Genomic DNA, 6,000 nt, shown 5'->3' on the forward strand with positions numbered 1-6,000 from the left:
ACTACCTGAATTTTGATTAGCCAGATCTTCCCTTTCGTAAGTTTCCTTACAGGTTACTCCACCCCCAAGTGGAAAAGAGTCAGTGTGAACACATTTATTCAATAGTTCTGTACTGAGCCAAGGAGTCTAGGGATTATGACAAATGTCTGCCAGTGGCAATTTCTGCTTTCAGAAAGCTTCCAGTCTAGCGAGCAAGATAGGCATGTGAGTCTATACAAATTAGAATGTGAAGTTCAGGGAGATTAAACAAACATTCTGATTTAGGACTCAGGCACTTAATTTCTTCACACAAGAGGCTTTGTCATAGATACCTTAGGGCAACTAAGAAATATGCAGTTATAATTAACAATAAAATGCATAGTTCTTAGGTGTTCTGTTTGATGTATTTTGACAGCTGTTTATGACCATGTACCATTACCCAAAACTAGAGAGAGAACATTTCCATCGCCCTGCTAAGTTTTCTCACGTCCCTTTCTAGTCTGTTCTCTTCCTCCCACCCTCCAGCAACTGTTTTGATTCCTATCACCACAGGTTAGTTTTTGTCTGTTCCAGGATTTCATTGGAAATGGAATCATGCAGTATGTATGCTTTCATTTTTGGCTTTTTGAAATTCACCATATTATTACATGATTCAGTAGTTTTGTTTTTTTTAATATATAAGTAATTCATGAATTGGGTCTTAAATGAGGGTTTTGACAGAGAAAAGAAAATAAGCACTGTAATCAAAGGGAATGGCTTGGGGCAAAGATTGGGGCCAGGGATGGTTACTAGTTTGCTCTGGATGTAGCACAAAATTCATAATGGGGATCAGTGGGATATGAAATTGAAGAGTTAAGATGGAGGCAGACAATGGAAAATACCCCACTGTGTGGTTGACAACAGAAAACTTCTAAAAGATTAAAATGGGGGACCAATTTGTATTTTAGGAAATTAATCTAAGACAACATGAGAGAGACTGAAGAGAGGAACCAGAAGGGTCTGAAGCAGGCGGGGGGCAGTGAGAATGGAGAGGAAGAGACGAGGAGGAGTACTGAGGAAGCAGAATTAACAGATATTGTACTGAAGATGTCAGAGCTGCTTACTCACACCCCACTTCTAGGTGTTGCTGACAGGAGTACAGCGATGCCATTTACTGAAACAGTTAGAAGAAAAAACAAGCTTGTAAGTGAAGACAAGCAATTCAGCTCTGAAAATGAGTCTGAGGTGCCGATAAGTCATGCAGGTAAAGACAGTCTGGATTATGCAGGCATTTATAAATGCTGGGACTGAGCTTCATAAAGTCAAGTAACCAGAAAGGATTTAAAAAAAATGCCCCAAGTTAATCATCTTGTTTACTTGTGATTGAAAGCATTTTCCCATGTTACTTTACAACCTCCAGCTTTAATATACATCATATATGATAAAGGATCAAAATTCTTAATGCCATCTTTTAACTGATTTACTTATTTGATGTCATCCTGAGATTTTGATTACTGTTGCTTACAAAGTTTGAAAAACCATGGTTTTAAATAAATGTTTTTTTGGTTTTTCCCTTTTTTGGTTGTGCTATGGCATGTGGGATTTAAGTTCCCTGACCAGGGATCGAACCTCGGCCATCGGCAGTGAAAGCACACTGCCTAACCACTGGACTGCCAGGGAAGTCCCTTAAGGACTATTTAACGACATTAAAAAGATTCCATCAGGTGCTCAAAACAAGCAAAAAACCCTAGTTTGATTATATATTCTTAAATTTTAAAAAACCTATCTAAAATTTATTGAATGCTTGTAATACATGCCAGCAACTGGGCTAAGTTCTTTATTATCTCTTTGAGTCCCCAGTTAACAATCCTGAGGTAGGTTCTATTATTAGTTCCATTCTGCAGATAAAGGAAACTGGGTCTAAGAAACCCAGAAGCTTTCCCAAAGCATCAAGAAGTAGAACTGGGTTTGAATCTGGGTCAGTCTGACCTTGGAGTTCCATTACGCTACCCTGCAAATATATATGACAGGGGAGACATATACCCAATTTAATAGTGGTTACCTGTGGTGACAGGACTACAGATGATTTGAATGTTCTTTTTGTTTTCTTGACTATCTACAATAAACACTGTATTTTGTAACGAGAAAAAGTTATTAAAAATGTCTTTCCAGGGACTTCCCTGGTGGTCCAGTGGTTAAGACTCTGGGTTCCCAATGCAGGGGGGCCAGATTTGATCCCTGGTCAGGGAACTAGATCCCACATGCCGCAACTAAGACCCAGTGCAGTCAAGTAACTAAATACCTAAAAAAAAAAAAAAAAGTCTCTCCAAGAGTTTATGATCTATCAAACTGTATCTATAAGGTAACATGGGAAAATGTTACAGGTAGTTAGTGTGCTAAGAATTAGAACAACTGTTATTTTCAAGTTTTGTAATATTATTTTATTTAGTATTAAAACTTTAACTTATAGTAATTTTTATAACATCTATGGAACCATTAAATATTTTTACATTAATATTATAACAAATTATTACAAAATTTTTAAAAACTTACCTATACTTTGTAAAATTAAACTCCATACCACAGGAACCATGTTTTAGGAAACATGAATTAAAATCTGAGAAAGACATGTGGAGAGGGTGTGTGGAGGGTGACAAGCAAATAATGACAGTATGTCCATGTATGGAGGAAAAGCAAGGACAGCTGATAGAGAAAGTCCCCAATTAACTGGGCTTACAGGCACAAGTAAAAGTGTTAGCTTTGGAAAAGAACAGAAAAACTTTTCTGAGATGGGACGGTAAGGAAGAAAGATGAATGAAGACATAGGAACTGTAGAGTGGAGGATAAATTAGATTAAAGGAACTATTAGTTGGCTACTTTAAATCAATTTGGAAAAACAAAAGGTAAAACCATTCATATTAAAATCCATTTAGAGGGAGCTTTAACAATGCATCAGAGACAAGTCACTGAACACTGGGAATAACTAGTTGATTGTCTTACAGATAACTCGCTTGGCAAATTTCCCTGCTCATCTGCAGTACCTCTGTTAACTATAGAAGGACCAGTTTTAGGAAGTTTAACAGAACCAGTGGTACCATCCTGCAATGGCGTCTAAGATTTCTAGATTTTTCCTGAAGGTGGCTCCTTGGGGAGGCAAAAAGATCTTTCTAGTAGAACTCTGTAAGAGCCACAGAATATTTTGTTTAGGAAAAATACTGATGCCGTTACATTTAAATAAAGCAGCTTGATGAAGATCTAGCTTTACTTAAAAGATTACTTTATGAAATAATCTGCCACAAGACTGCTTTAAATAGCAAAATCCTCCAGCAAAGGCGTTAATTCACTTGCAGTTAAATATTTACTTGCACTGGGCCTTGACACAGTCTCCTCCCTTTCCATCAACTTGCTTGTACTCATTTTTTGGTCTCCTCCAAGTTTCAAAGTCACCAGGCAAGGTTTCCTGTTCTTCTCTTTACAGCACTTATCACTACTGTAATTAATTTTTAAAGTTAACTCTTTAACTTCTATCTCCTGGCAAGACTGCAAGCTTCACAAAGAAGGGCAGAGGCTGCATATGTTGTTCATGGCAATACAGAGCCCAGCAGCATATTTAAGCCTGAGGCAACAGTCCAATAAGCACCTGTGACATCTATGCAAGATCTCTGCTGTTAAAAGAATACGATCTTGGTTAAGAAACAAGAAACCTTTGTACATACATTCTGGAATAAACTCCAGGAACTCAATTTACAGAGCAGAGTACCATTCCTCACGGATTCCAATAACTGGCTTATAAGTAAAAAGGGATAAGAAGAATTTGAAACTGTTTGGCAGAAATCTTTAATTTTCCATTTCCTACATCCTGTATCTCTGCATTTCCATTCCCTTTCCAATGTGAGAGATAAATGGTGCAGGAAAACAAAACAAGCGACACATGAAATAAATTCCGTATCTCTCTCTAAAAAGAGGATTATTAGAGAAAGTGCTTCTGTGTCTGCCAGCATACAAAATGGAGATCTGGAATGCTGCTTGCCGTCAGGCAATCCTAAAAAATGTTAACAATTCAGCACTACAGGGAATAAGACCTTGGAAGTATGTACAGAGTGACCAAAATGTACTGTTTTAAGGATAGTCACATATGTAAGGAGGACATTAAATGGAAAAACTGAGGTAGCAATTTTAAGACCAAGCACTTTTTCATTTTACAGCAGTGCAGGGAGAGGGAGGAGGAGGAAATGCCACAGAGATGCAAGACAGAGGAAAGTGAGGCTTGTATCCACTAATAAATACTGCATGCCGACAACAGGAGGATGCCAAAAGTGAGAGGAGAGCAATCAGCTGGTAATCAAAGTGGAGAAAGCAGGAAACGACTAAAGACACTTCCAGTAGCAGTATCCACGGAGTAGAAACAGTGGGCAAAATGCTTAGAAAGCTCAAGGTACACCTGACAACTTCTGATGGTGAGGGGAAAACCAGCAGCACAGAAAAGCAGGGCTAAAAGATGTACAGACAGACCATCAGGAAGAAGATATAAGCCTTTAGGGCAGGAGGTACAGGAAGCAGCCACAACTGACTGAAGCTGATCGTCTGGTGCACTGTTTTTAGCCAATTCCTGTCTTTGCATCAACTTTCCTAGTAAACAGCTCTCTCTGCGTTTGTGATTTTTTTTCCACATTAGCACTACCATACGACTGAACTGAACTGAGGTACTTCTTATTATACCACGCAGAAGAGACTCAAATCTTTAAATCTGCTGCACTGCTACGTGTTGGCTGAGTGAGAGTAGCAGAACAGGTTTAATGGCTCCAAATTACCTCTCCCTCTTTTCCAAACCAGGGATTTTGGTCAGCTAAAGGACACAAAGTTCGTTCTAGAGCCTAGTTCTTTTGTATGCCATAAACCTGATACTAGAGGTTACCTTCCCCTCTGCTGTGACCTCTCCATTTCATTTTTCTACCTTTGATTTTTCAAAATCTACCTTAGGGTTGGCAACCTTGCTTTAGTTACCAAAGTCGAGTTCAGTGATTTTCAAACTGTGTTCCAAGAGGGGAGGCTGAGTGGGTAGGATGGGTGCTCCCAAATGCAATTCCACCATGGCATGTTGCTTTATTTGTCTGGGGTTTCTGGTAAGAATTCACTAGGAAAAATTGTTCCACTTCCTTATGGAGTCAGTACTTACTGCAAGGTATACTTTAAACCACACAGTTTTGGTATGTTTTTAAAACTGGGTCTGTTAATGGGCAAAAGGTTAAGTTTTTATCTCTTTCCTCCCGTCACACCTCCCCCTCCCTCTTTTTATAGACCCTAAAACAGGTGTTTAAGAGTCAACCGAAAACACTTCCTTACACAATTTAGCCTTTGAGAATTTCTAAAATAACTATATATTTCCATGTGTTGGTGCTTAAACATGATCAAGTTGGGCATAGATCAAAACTTGGTGTGTGAGTGGCGGGGATGGGGTGAACTGGCACACGTGTTAAGGTCGTTTTAAGAGGGACAGGAATTGACAAGCGAAGCAAAAGGAGTGTGGAACTAAGATGAAAGCTTTTCCCTTACAGAAACCGAAAGACTCAATAGCACATTTTCTAACGGGAAGGGCTCCTTAGCCAGAGAGAGGCCTCCACGTCCTTCACCCTCATGAGCCAAGTCTTATCCCAGCTTCGGGTACATCTTTGAGTCCCTGCTTTCAGTGGAGGAGTTGGCTTCCTATAGACAAGCAGATTAGGAGTCGCCTCTTCCTCTCTTCATTATAATAAACGGCTAACCGACAGCAGAATTGGGAATTGCAGCAACGGCGACAGGGATACAGGAAAAAGGGGCAGATACCGTGCCGTCCTGCGGCCCCCAGGCCTGTCAGCTCATCACCCAACCGTCCACCCCATTTTTCGGTCTAAACTTACCAGGTGGGAGACGGCCCTGGGCAGGGAGTAAGTTACTGCGCTGGGTCGAGTCGAGTTCCGCTGAGCTTCTTAGAGACGCTGCGGGAAAGAGGCTGAAACCCAGTAGCCGCCGCCGCCGCCGCCACCGCCCCCGTTACCAGGGGGT

At 40.2% G+C, this 6,000-nt stretch overlaps 1 protein-coding gene across 1 annotated transcript in view; it reads right to left on the reverse strand.

Annotated features, from left to right (window-relative positions):
• Nucleotides 1-5,994, reverse strand: part of GTF2H1 (general transcription factor IIH, polypeptide 1, 62kDa) — a 29,391-nt gene extending 23,397 nt beyond the window's left edge. The window contains exon 1 of the mRNA XM_010858446.1: nucleotides 5,856-5,994. The gene's annotated coding sequence lies outside the window, so the exon portion shown is untranslated. The remainder of the gene's footprint in view (nucleotides 1-5,855) is intronic.
• Nucleotides 5,995-6,000: the final 6 nt, after the last annotated feature.

Source organism: Bison bison, unplaced genomic scaffold (assembly GCF_000754665.1).
Source record: "Bison bison bison isolate TAMUID 2011002044 unplaced genomic scaffold, Bison_UMD1.0 scf7180017864388, whole genome shotgun sequence".
NCBI classification, from domain to species: domain Eukaryota; kingdom Metazoa; phylum Chordata; class Mammalia; order Artiodactyla; family Bovidae; genus Bison; species Bison bison.